We start from the raw sequence: 12545 nt of genomic DNA, 5'->3' as shown, positions 1-12545 counted from the left end.
GTGGTGATCTACAATCTGACACAACCATTTCCCTGTGGCTGGGAGGCAGTCATGCTGCTGGGGGAGGGGGAAGAAGCAGGGGGGCATTCTATCTGGAGACAAAGAGAAACGGGAAAGGAGAAGAAGGCTGCTAGAGGTAAAAGTGGGAACCACAGTTGGTGTTGCCTTGTCTTTAACTCATATCTAATCCCAAAACTGAGCCCCAGATCCAAAACCAGATGTGGGGTGACTTCAGTGAGCACAGTGTAAACATGGCGCTGTTTCTCTAGTAACTTTGTCCTACTCACTCACTCACTGCTCAAATCAATCTCTTTCCTTCCTACCTGGAACTCTCCACCTGGCTAGCAGCAACACATAAGAGTTTGTTACTTTCTCCTTGGGTTTTCCATAGATAACGTGACACCCCAAGAGGTCACTTTATCTATATGCATTCCTCTATCCCCACAATATCTATATCCCTCCAGAAGAATCCTTAAACTCCTTAGTCTGGTATTCAACTCCCCTTATAATATAGACCTGATCCATATTCCCAAATATAATAAGTAGTACCCTTTAAGTATACATACTCCAGTAGAACATATTTTCTAACTGGACCAGAAGCATGTCATAAAAAATCCCACCTCAGTGTCTTTTCTCACTCCATGCTTCTGCCAATGAAGTCCTGCCCTTGGTCTGTATTCTTTAAAGTTCAACTCAAGTTCTACCTGCTCTAGAAAGACCTTGTCTGGGCCCAGCCTCTATCTTGTCCTGCCCATGGCTGGACAGCTGGCCCCTCACTTGAAGGAAGCCACATCTGTGTGCCCAGGGCCAGAGTGAATCAATGAGTTAGGGGGCTGCTCCAAAAGGATGCAGGCGAGAACCCCACATCTTCCTTGCCGGCCCCACTCAATGCCACGCGCCAGTTCTGATGACTGGTTATGTACACGTTCTGGCAGTGAGCTTAGAGGCCTGTGCAGTGTGTCCACCAATCCCCATTCCAGGGTTCAGTCCTAACCAAGTCCTTAAAGACGGGCCTTCCAAGGACCACTCTCTCTGCATCTTCTTTGAACTCTCATCCTGGACCAGCACGGGAGATAGCTGTGTCCCATGGTACCTGCTTTGTTCACCGGACAGTCCCAAATGTCAGTGTCTTCGGCTGAGTCAGCTTACTAGCACCTAGCCCACTCCAGGTGCAGAGGAGTGTCAGATTTCAGCCTCTTCCAGTCCTCTGTATCCTGCTCTACGGACTTGCTCTGCTTGGCCAAATCCTGACAGCCCGTGAGGCTTTCTCACTGCTGCTGTCAACAGGGCTTCCATTCTCTTGTCTCTTAGTGATGAGGACAGAAAAACAATGTTATCTTTGTACATACCTGTCTTATCTCCTCACCTTCCTTCTGTATTCTTTGAGATCAGAGGCCTTCTCATATTTCATATGCGGTGGGTACAATGAATGCTAATTGATAATACAAATGTTGAAATCTTCAGGAAGTCCTTGCTGATATCTTACCTAAATTTTTCTTGTTACAATGAGTCACTCCACCTTTGGCTTCCACCTGCCATTTCACTCATTTTTCAACTAAATCTTACTGGGCTATATGGAGACTTCTCTATGGCAGGAACTATGGTTTATGTATGTCTTTCCCCCAGTAACTAGCACAGTACCTGTCATATTGTAAAGCTGAGCTCAATAAGCATTGAGCCCCTAATGTATACAAAGCACTGTGCTAAGAATCTTATGTTCCAGTAAGAAAAAAAAAAACCAAAGAGGATATCTGACCTTCAGGAAACTGGGCCAGGCGAAAGCAATAAAAGTTCCCAATTAATTGCAAATGAGTGCCACATGAATTGAAGTTTCCTTCTAGAGAAGCTGAGACAGATATAGTAGCTTCAGAAAAAAAGGGGGGGATTTCTTAATGATTATTGACATGAACAGAATTCTTCACGAGCACATAAATGCAGTTTTTGGAAAACACAAACCCTTTGATTCTATCCTAGTGGAGCTCGAGGTCTTTCATATCATGGCTAATAATAGTACCGGGTTAGGGAAAGACTGAGAGCCACCAGCCAGAAGGCTCCAGCTCCAGCTCTTCTTTCCTCAGGTAAAGAATGCGGGTGCTGATGGGAGAAGACAGCCTGTCAGTGGCTGGCTGAGTGGCAGCAGGCAGTCTTGTCAGCCATTACCCTGCTGTAGTAACCCTCGAACCTATGTGCCATTCCATTTGATCTGCCTGAGACCGCAGGAGATAGTCAAATGCTTTTGGCTAATATCATATGCACGCATAATTAGATGGCAGCAATTACCATCTGGGGTCCTAGCACTTGTTCCAACATCCAGGCCTTGGGCAAGGAGCTGGTGGGAATGAAGAAGTGAGGCCTCCCCCAGTCCTGCTAGTCTTCAGTCAGCCTCCCAAAGAGCAGATTGGAAGTCTGGAGCCTGGGAGCGCAGCCCTGTGGCAGGCCAATGACATTCAATGAGGAGTGACAACAGGCAGGTGGCAGAGGGAATCGAGCCATGGTAGCTTCTCTCCCAGCTCATGGGCTGGCATGGCATTGCAGGCTGGGTGGCTTGCCATGGGCATGGCGGAGGAAGGCTTGTGGGCAGCCCTTGTTTCAGAGAGGAGGCCAAGAGTAGGTTTGAGGGTTTTCAGAGCAGAGACGGGGCTGATGAGATGCCATCTGCCCTCCCCCTGGCACCCGGTTCTTCCACCTCCTGACTGTTGGAGCTCCCTGTGGCTGCCAATGACACAGGCATATGCTTGGCCGGGCCTGGCTGACATTTTCCTGAGGCTGGTGCTCAGACTTCCTGGCTGGTGAAGATGGAGGAAGTCAAGGCAGTGTGGGGGAAGGGTCTTCTGGTGCTGAAGAAACTAAAGAGCACGGGTCAGTATGGACCCAAGCCCTCAGCATTTCATTATTTCAAATCCTCTGACTTGGGGAGGGTCCAAGCAAGGACAAGTTGGCACAGTGCCATGTAGCACTTGCTACCTGCTGTGGACACATTTAATGAACCAGTTGATTCAGGTGGACATCCAGCAGCTTCTGCCTGAAGGACACAAGGCAATGCGTAGTGGAAAGATCATTCCTGTGCTTCGGAGTAGATAAGTGGGTTTGAATCCTAGCTCTGTGCTTCCCAAATGAGTGACCTAGGTTAAGTTAGTTAGCCAATCTGTTACTCCATTAGCAAAAAGAATTGTGAGGACAGAACAGGTACCTGATACATAAGAGATACTCAAAAAATGTCAGCTCAGTTTCTTCTTTCCTTGAAGGTAAAGTTGGGCTTGTGAGGGAATCTAAACTTTCTGTTATTTCCTAATTGGCTGAATGGATAAAGTGAAAAATAAAAAAGTCATACCTTGTAGAGGTCTCTATGCTCAGCTGTTTGTCATCAGGAGACTTTGCGTAGTCCATTTTGGCCAAAGAACCTCCCAGCACTTCTAGTGCCTTGTACCCCACAACTTGTCTGACAATGGTAGACCCTGGGGTCATCCTTGTGTTGTCCCATAGCTCCACAGACACTTGTCTGTCATGGCACCCAGCACTTTTGGTCCTTGTTTGTGTTGTACTTGTGTTGATTCCTCAATCTCTTGCACAATTTCTGACAAATGGTAAGCTTTTGAGAAACCTTTGTTGAGTGATTGACTGATCGTGGTCTAACTCAGTTGATATTGCTATAGACCCATGTTGGGCCGTCAGGAGCAGATTAGAGGAAAATGAAGATGGAAGGAAACCAGGAGACTCTGGATTCCAACATAGCACAGTGGAAAGAACATGAGTTTTGCATTCAGCTGGTCCAAGTGCTGCTCTGATAAAATAGTTGTTGGATCCAGCGGAAGTTAGTTAACCACTCTGAACCTCAGTTTACACTTCACTAGATGGGTATAATACCTACCTCACAGGGTTATATGAGGATAAAGTAACAAATGATGCAAAATTGGCCACATACTAGGTGCTCAGTAAAACGGAGGCTACAATAATTATGCTGTAAAGCATGGGATGAAACTTCTTAATCCTTAGGTATCTATCTATTAAGCTTGGCTGGAACCTTGGTTCTGGGGCCTGTGACACGAGCCTGTGACTTCCCAGCTCCTTTACTGATTTTATTTGTGTCCTTGTGGCTCCACTCCCAGGCCTGTCTGTATTACTTTTCACTGGGTCTGTATACCATGTAATCATTGCCAGCATTTGCTGAGTTTTTGTAGACTTGTTGAAAATTAGAGAAGGTGGAAACTGAGGAGATGTTTCAGTTTGCTTGGTGAGACACTACCTTCGGCCATTTTGCCAGCTTTCTCCCTCTCATTTCCTTTTGTTCTTCCTTCTCAGAGTATCAAGCAAATTCTTGCCTCATGTAGAATATTTCTGTTCACTTCCAGAACTTTTGGGGGACTTGCCATCTTTTGCAGAAATTCATAGGATATCCTTCCTGAGGAGAATCCTGGAGAATGATGATCCCTCCATCTAGTTAGTTCACAATTAGTATCTCACACAGCAATGTGGCTGGAGCCTGGTGAGGGCCACTAAGAAGACTTGGGATAACTTTAGGCTTTATTATGGTTTGGTATCAATAGCTACAAAGAGCTTGGGTAGGTGCATTTGTAGGGTGGGCTCAAGACTTGTTAGTGCAGAAAGTCAGGTAGGTGTTTTCATTGTAGATATGGATGATCCATGTCATCAGCATAGGGACCCTGCTGGCAAATAGGAGTTCTAAGGAATTGCATCCAGACCTCTGCACAGGGCAGGGAGTTGGCAAGAGCTAGGCAGGAATGCATTAGGACCCTAGCCAAGCAGGGCATGGCTTTATTGCCATAGAGAACTGGAGTGATTTGCAGGGAATCCACTTAGGATAGGAAAAGTGACCTTTGCTTTTGAATGTGTGTGTTTCTTGCCCATGTGTTAAGTTAGGGGGTTGCATTTTTATATGATCATGATGCTAAGGCCTGCAAGGTCAGGTGGGTAGGTGTGGAAATATTTGCTGGATATTCACTGCCTTAATTATCTAGTTAAGAGGTGAGTTCTAAACCAAGAAGCTAGAAATCAGAAGGTAGGTAAGTTGGAAAGTAAATCCCATTTCACTCACTTGGATGTAGACCTCCAGCATCCTGGATGAGTTGCAGAACAGTGGCCTCTAGCAAGGGGCCAAGCAGAGTTCATTCCAGCAGGGAGAAACTGTGTGAGGTCTTTGAGTTGAACATGAGCCAACTGTAGGTCTTGAACCAGATGATATGTTTCATATTACCTTGTGTTTCCTCCCTTTTCTTTCTTCTGAGCCTTTGGTAAAGTTTCATTGAACTATTTTAGCTCTAAAGAAAATGTTCCTACCACACTTGGGATTGCAAGGTAAGTGGGGAGCACCCTGAGCTCCAGGCCTTTGTCATCCCCAGAGGTTGAGTGATCCAGGGCACCATGAGAACCAGCTTCCATTTCACCCAAGGATCTTCCGCATTGCAAACCAGGAGGATCAGAGTTTTATGCTGCTAAGGATGATGGTCATCTCTCTCTCTCTCTCTCTCTCTCTCTCTCTCTCTCTCTTTTCCCTTAAGTTTGTAGGTCTTTATTTGAAATTCTGATTGGCCAACTTAGCATTTTCCACCAACACGGGGAGCAGAAACCTCCACAGGCTTCACAGTCTTTTGCTTAGGTGCTGCCTTTGTGGGAACCTTAGCAGCAGTCATTGCTGTCTTTTCAGATGCTTGCTTAGTCTTTTGCTTCCTTGGCAGTCCCGATAGCTTTTTCTCATTGAGCTTTCCTAACTTCAGATTTCTGATTCCTCTGGGCCATTATATCAGTCAGAGATGCACCAGTGATGGCCCTCTGGAATCTGACTGCATGGTGGGTTCTCTTCTTTTGAATTTCTTCCAACTGTCCCTTTTTGTGCCGGGTATTCCTCCTGGAAAGGAACGCTGACTCTCATTTTGCATTAAGAAATTGGAAAACCTTCCTGTCGGTCCTGGCGTAGTGCCTCCCGTGTCCAGGGTAGATCGTGTACCAACTGAAACTGCACAGCTCGACCACCATGGCTGCAGCTGCTGGAAAGAAGGAAAGATAGTGAAGAGCCGATGGTCATTTCCTGATAGCTGGCAGTGGTGGGGCTGTGGCTCAGGGTAAACAGGCCTCTTGAGATTGCATATTTGTTGTGTCTGCAGCAGCTTAACCTAATTCAGACCCACCCTTTGTGTACTGAAGCCCTGAAAGCTCACTGCGCCACCATGAAACTCACATTCAGAAGCTGTGGGGAGTGGCTGGGTCTACAGTGGAAGGATGTTAGACTGCTGCTGGACAGAACTGAGGTTGGCAGGGGGCTCAGAATTGACCTTCCAATTTCTCCCTCGCTACCCAAATTTAGTTCCCAGCATGGACTGGCAGCCTGCCCTTCTCTGAGTTCTGGGTCCATGCTCTCTGCTGGCACTGAAGGGCTTCAGAAAGGTCCTTCTCTTATCTCTCTTCCAGCCATGTGCCCCAGAGGTCAGCACCAGCCCAGCCTGAGCTGATCTTGGGTGTCAGGGGGCCAAGGCTATGACCTCTGTAGCATGAAGCTCTTTTCCAGAAAATTCATCACAAATCCACATCCAATTAGGGAGAGCAAGCTGGATGAGACAATAGCCCATACTCCTTGTTAAGAAACATTCCTAATTGATGACAGGATGGTATAGCAGCTTGGGAGCCAACTGAGATAGTGTTTTTAAAATTCTCCTTTCTCCTGGGCTGCCTGCCAGAACTCCAAGGCATGGCTCTTCAGGAGAACAAAGGAGGCTTTGAAAATCTTTCTCCCCCTTCTTCAAATGCTTATCTGAAAGGACATCATTTCCCCTTAGTTGCTGCTATCATAAAAGCACAGGTGATAAACTGCTTCTTTGTAATAATCAATTGTGAAGTTTCCCCCAAAAGCCAGAACTGTGGCGGTAGCGGCAGCAGCAGAGAGAATCATCTCAGTGCGACACATATGCCCATCAACCTCCAGAAAGGAGAGGAAGGGGGACATGAACTTTGTTTAGCAACAACTTTTTTCTCCGGGTCTTGGGCTGTTGAAATATCAAGCCAGGGCTAGACAGGATTTTCTGACAGGGGCTGCAGCTGCTGCCTAGCTCCCAGAGATAGATGGCTGGTAGTGGGGAAGAGGAGGCTGGGAAGTAAACTGAATACATCTTGAATTCTTAAATCTACAGTTGAGTCTTGGAGAGGAAGGCTGCAGGGACGTGCCATCGGGTCTCATGTTTGCAATGGCCTTGAGAAGCTATCTCCCAGAGGATAGTGCCTAAGCCATTTGAGAGGAGAATCTGTCTGGTTTTTAAGTTCCCCAAATATATAATTGTAGAAATGGGGATAATTAGGCTTGGAGTTTGGATAAGAATCTAGGCTTCTGGGTCCCTAAGTCAGTTCCTGCCCTGGCTCCTCTATTTAGTTCACAGGCTGTCTGTGGACACCACTGTCTGCCCCTGTGATGCACAGGCCACCCAGGCCACCTGGAGGGGAGCCCATGGCTAGCACTTTGTATCATCTCAGATTTTTCAAGCTGGAGGAGGTGATATCTGAGTCTGATATTTTACTTTTAAAAATTCACAGAGCACCTGCTGTATAGTGGGTACTGGTCTAAGTGCATTATACTTACTAACCCATTCATCCTCACCCATCCTCCACCCACCTTTCCTTCTCCCTGACTGCCTGTCTTCTGAGAGGGCTCTGCCAGCTTTCTTTTGTCCTCTCAATGCCCAAGTGACAGTAATTTCTGCCCTTCTCACTGTTTTCTGCCATTTGATCACTTTCTGTCTTCCTTCAGGCATTTCCAGACCCCAGCTGCAGACCACTGGGGAGCTGGAGGTTGGGGTGAAGGCCTGGTTCCAGGAATGTCTGCGCAGTATCTGGATTGGGGAAGGTTGGGGAAAGCATGAGGCATTGCTGGTGGGGGTCCACAGAGCTCTGAGAAACTTTAAGCTGTGTAAAATCAATTGGAAAAGCTACCCGTGTCAGCCCACTTCCTCTGGGCTCTGGTGTTGGGTGAGAATAGGGCCAAAGTACCAGATACAAGACACAGATGATGCTTCTCTTGGATGAGATCTTGTCCGTTTCCTATGAGCAGCTTCCCACTTCACAGGCCTCTGAAGGAAAACTCTGCTCCCAGGAAAGAGGAGCAAGGGAGACCAGGGTGAGACTGAACCGAAGTGGGGAGATGCATGGGTCTCAGAGCCCTGAGTTCTAGCTTTAGCTCTGGCATAAAACTGCTTTGTGGCCTTAGTAAGGCCCTGTCATGTGTAAAATGGGGAAACAATCATACTTGGGTCCCTCTCTTCACTTCTATGGTGCTGTGAATTTTAGGTGGGGGGCTGCTCCTTTGCCTCTCACCCATTTGGCTTGTGGCTCGAGGAAAGAACAAAGAAAGAAAAGTCACAGGCAGATGCTTTGTGGGGAGCACCCAGCACATAGCAGGTGGTCCTGGAGTGGCCCTACTGGGGCAGGTGCCAGGCTTTGGGTAGCTCAGGCAGCTCCTAAATGTGATAGAGAGTCCCCAGGGAGAGACCACTCTCTGTGTCTCTGGTGGCTGAGAGATTAACTTCTATTCTCTTAGCCAAACTGCTGGTGCCTCTTTTCAAAGGTACTGGAGGTTCATTTGCATGTCATTTGCATGTCATTGAAACAACAACTCACCTAATGTTCAGAAACGACTGAGATTTCTTCCAGACCTCTGCTTCTTTCCCTTCCCAGGCTGTTTTCTCTCCCTCTCTCAGCCCTTCCTGCACCCTGCAGCTGGTCCAGCTGGACAGGCCTGGCCAACTTGGACTCGGCCTCTGTGGGCCCAGCCTGGCCCGAGGAAGCACCCATTAGCTGTGGAAGGAGAGGCACCAATGGGGAGGTGGGCAGGTACAGATCTCCAGCTGCAGCTGGGAGGGTATAGCCATTGGCTTCCTCGCCAGGTCCCTGACCCTTCCCAAGCCATAGGCTTTCCAGAGCTTTCCCTCAGACATCAGCTTCTCTCAGGCTGCCTATGGCAATAGAAAGGATAGGAGGGATAGAACAGGTCCTTCAGAAGGAAAAAGAAAATTAAAGAGTTGATAGTTTTATTTTATTTTGCCACCTGCAGGCTCCTGGGGAGGTCTGCTGGGGAATCCTATGTGGGAACTGGAGAGTTTCGCTTCTAGGGGACACAAAGCTCTGTAGGAGCCACTGGGCAAATCAACATTGTATGAATGCAAGAGGGAAGCTTCTCCTGACTCTCCTCTCATTCCTTGCTTGGCTGGGATAAAACCCAGCCCCTTGACAGATGAAGCTGCCTCCTGGCAGGACCCCAGGCACTGAGAGTCTCACCCAGAGCCATGCCAAGCTGGCCTGGAACCCACATCTCCTGACCCCACCCACAAGCCTTTTAGTAAACCTCTAGATCTCCAAGAACTCAGACCTGATTCCAAGTCCAACTCACTTCCCTCGTTTTGCCTCTCCTGAGCAGGGCAGGTGTTCACTGAAGAGAGATGACATTAGTGTCTCTGGCTGGTCCTCCCTGCCACCTTGTCTCTTTTCCAGAGCCAAGTGTTATTCTCACCTCCTCCCTGCAGACTCCACCAAGATCTTGGTCCTTTCTGATAATCTGGCCCTTCCAAAAATACTGTGTTCATCAGCTGCTACGTGACCGCTGGGTTTAACCCACTGTGCTAGCTCACCGAGAGCAAAGTTCTATAGTCTCTCTCTTGCTCCCCCCTCCCCCTGCTCCCCACCCCACCCCAACACACACAATGAAGTGCCTTATATGCAGGGGTCGAACCAGGTTTTTTTATAGCTGCTGCCTGATTGGCTGAGGTGCCTCACTCTCTGAGTGTGTGAAATGAAGACACAAGGCTCCGGTGACTCTGTCCATTTCCACAGTGAGCTAAGCCTCCTGCCTGGTGGATGACTTGGCTTCCTGCCTATTCAGGGGTCTGGGGTTGGGTTGGGAGGCTGGGGTGGGAAGGGAAGCTGGGGAAGTCCTGGACTTGCCGCTGGTGGCAGAGTCTCCTCTGGGCTCCCATCACCTCAGGGAGTGAGTGCTGTGCCAGTGTGAGCCATGTGCACCCTGTGAGAAGTGTCGGGCAGAGCTCATTATGGGGGCTAATGTGAGCAGAGTGACACGGAATTCTGTTCTCTCCCCCCCCCATTACACTCGTCTCTCTCCCTCTTCCTCTGGCAGGTGAGCTAAGGGGTTTGATTGCCTGTGTGTCGGATTTCTCCATAACGACCAGACAGAGGAGATAACTGGTTGCTCAGATCACATTGGCTGGAAGCTGCTTCCAGCAGTGCCAGGGATGGGACCGGGCCAGGTCCTGGTGACCGGCTCCCGTGGAATGGCCCCTGCTTCTCCCCATCCAGGCTGCATGACAGTTAGGACCCAGAAAACAAGGGGGGTGCCATGACACTTGTTGCCCAGACAGAACAGATATTGGAAATAACTTAAAGTGCTCTAGAGAGTGTGGTGGCAGAAAGCCCCTGCCTCTTCCTCCAGAAGTGTCCGTGTTCCACTGAAGGGCCTTCTAGAGAGGGCTGCGAGTTGTCTGGCTCATCTGTGGCCTGGAGGTTCTTGGAAGGATAGGAAATTAGAGCTGGAAGGGCCAAGACTCCTGAGCCAGCTGGCCACCAAAATTGCCTGTGGGCCTACCTCATAATACTGAGCCTGAGGCTCACCCCAGAGCTTTAAACACTTCACTGAGACCAGGACCAGAAGTCTGTATTTTACCAGTTCCTCAGTTGATTTTCATACATAGCCAGAATAGGGGACTGCTGAACTAGCCTTGCCCCTGTGCCCATATTACAGAAGTGGAAACCAAGGCCAGAGTAGTTAGGTGGCAGAGTGGGTCATTTCCAAGTGCCAGGAGGACCTGCAGAACAGATTCTGGTAAAGTGACTGAGAGCTGTGCAGCGTGATGCTGACAACACAGAAAGCACCCAGCCTGGGGGTGGGGTGCGGGGGAAGTGGGGAGTCAGAATGTGATCCAGAGGCTCCCAAGTGGAAGGCTGACCTGAAGGGGCTGGTTGGGGATGTGCAGGATGTGGCTGGGCACACAGGATGCGGGTGGGATGGGAGCTGTACGTGGAACAAAGGTCCTAGAACAGTAACAGCTGGCAAGATGCCAGTCTTGAGTTTACTAACAGTTATTGTGAGGCTTACTCCCTGGGCAGAGGAACAGGAGAGATGTGCCTAAGACAGAGCTGGAACCATTACCAGAGAAGTCATGAGATTTTGAACAGAAGCCAGCATAGGAGAGGAAGAAAGCTGCTAAATCATAACAGGCCTTTTTCGTCTAGACCAGAAGGGGTGCTGGCAACACTGGCTTGGCCTGAGCTGGATTTGGGTGTGGGAAAATAAAGAGAAGGGAGTAAGGCCAGTATGCAAATGAGCATGTGATTCTGGGTGACACCAGCAAATCAGTCCTGCTTCCAAAAACCCTGAGCATCCCTTCATGATGGCTATGCCCCTTGAGTTGAAAGAAATATATAATCCCCCATGAGGCAAACAGACAGAGCCCTCACTGGTTTATCCTGAACTATCTGCTCTCTCTCTAACATCCTGCATGGGCAGACACTGTTCTAAGAATGAACCCCAATGACCCCCACACTTGCCTGTAAATAGGATATCACCACTGTGATTATATCACGACACTGTAAGAACGGTGTCACTCAGAGAACCATGAGGAGGCAGCAAGCAGAAGAAAAGAAGTTTATCGAGGGAAATTAGCAAGCAGTGAGGAAGCTGTGCTGCGAATGGCCCGACGCTGGAGTCGTAGGGAAGGAGGGGCTGTTTTATAGGGGGAAGAAAGAAGAAACTATTGAATTTAGTCATTATCTCGCAGCTGTGAGTCTGAGGACTGATCAAGGCCAAACGGAGCTCAAGTTGATGCACCCTGTTATCATGGGAAACTCCCAGGCAGCTGCAAGCAGGGGGGGGGCGGGGTAGGAGGGGTGGTGTGGGAACCGAGGTTGTCAGACACCACTGACCTTAAGATAGGGAGATTATTGGAGTGGGCCTAATCTAGTCAAACAAGACCTTGAGAAGCAGAGTTTTTTTTCTGGCTGGTGGCAGAGGGGAAAGTCAGAGAAAAGCATGAGAAGAATTGGATGAGTCATGCTGGTTGAAGATGGAAGGGCCCCAGGGAGGAGCGGGGAGGAGAGGTCAGGAAGCCTGTAGGAGTGGAGTGCAGTTCCTGGCTGACAGCCAGCAAGGTTGTTGAGACCTCAGTCTTACAGCCATAGGAATTGAATTTTGCTAACAATCTGAAGGATCTTGGAAGTGAAACCTTCCCCAGAGCCCCAAGAAGGAACCAGGCTAGCCAACACCTTCATTTTGGTACACTGAGAGCCTGACCAGAGACCTCAATTGAGCCTGCTCAGACTTCTGACCTACAGACTTTGAAATAAAAAATGGGTATTGTTTTAAGCCACGAAATTTTTGGCAGTTTGCTATATGCATCAGTAGATAACTATACAAAGTCTAATATCCAGTCACCTGGCCTGGAATCCATCCCTCCTGTTTTATGGGTGCATATTAGTGGGGAAAAGGTTAACTGGGTTCCCATCCTCTTGTTCAAATTTTTCAACCCCCCCAGTGACTTCCT

At 48.6% G+C, this 12545-nt stretch overlaps 1 long non-coding RNA gene and 1 pseudogene across 1 annotated transcript in view; one reads left to right on the top strand and one right to left on the bottom strand.

The window, feature by feature from the left end:
• Positions 1 to 12545, top strand: part of LOC150018973 (uncharacterized) — a 97764-nt gene that overhangs the window by 18073 nt on the left and 67146 nt on the right. The gene's annotated exons all lie outside the window — the stretch shown is intronic.
• Positions 5553 to 5991, bottom strand: LOC150018974 (large ribosomal subunit protein eL24 pseudogene; annotated as a pseudogene).

The sequence above is a fragment of the Furipterus horrens genome, unplaced genomic scaffold (genome assembly GCF_987537825.1).
Source record: "Furipterus horrens unplaced genomic scaffold, mFurHor1.1.pri manual_scaffold_2, whole genome shotgun sequence".
In the NCBI taxonomy this organism is placed as follows: Eukaryota; Metazoa; Chordata; class Mammalia; order Chiroptera; family Furipteridae; genus Furipterus; species Furipterus horrens.
This window is presented reverse-complemented; position numbering and strand designations above follow the sequence as displayed.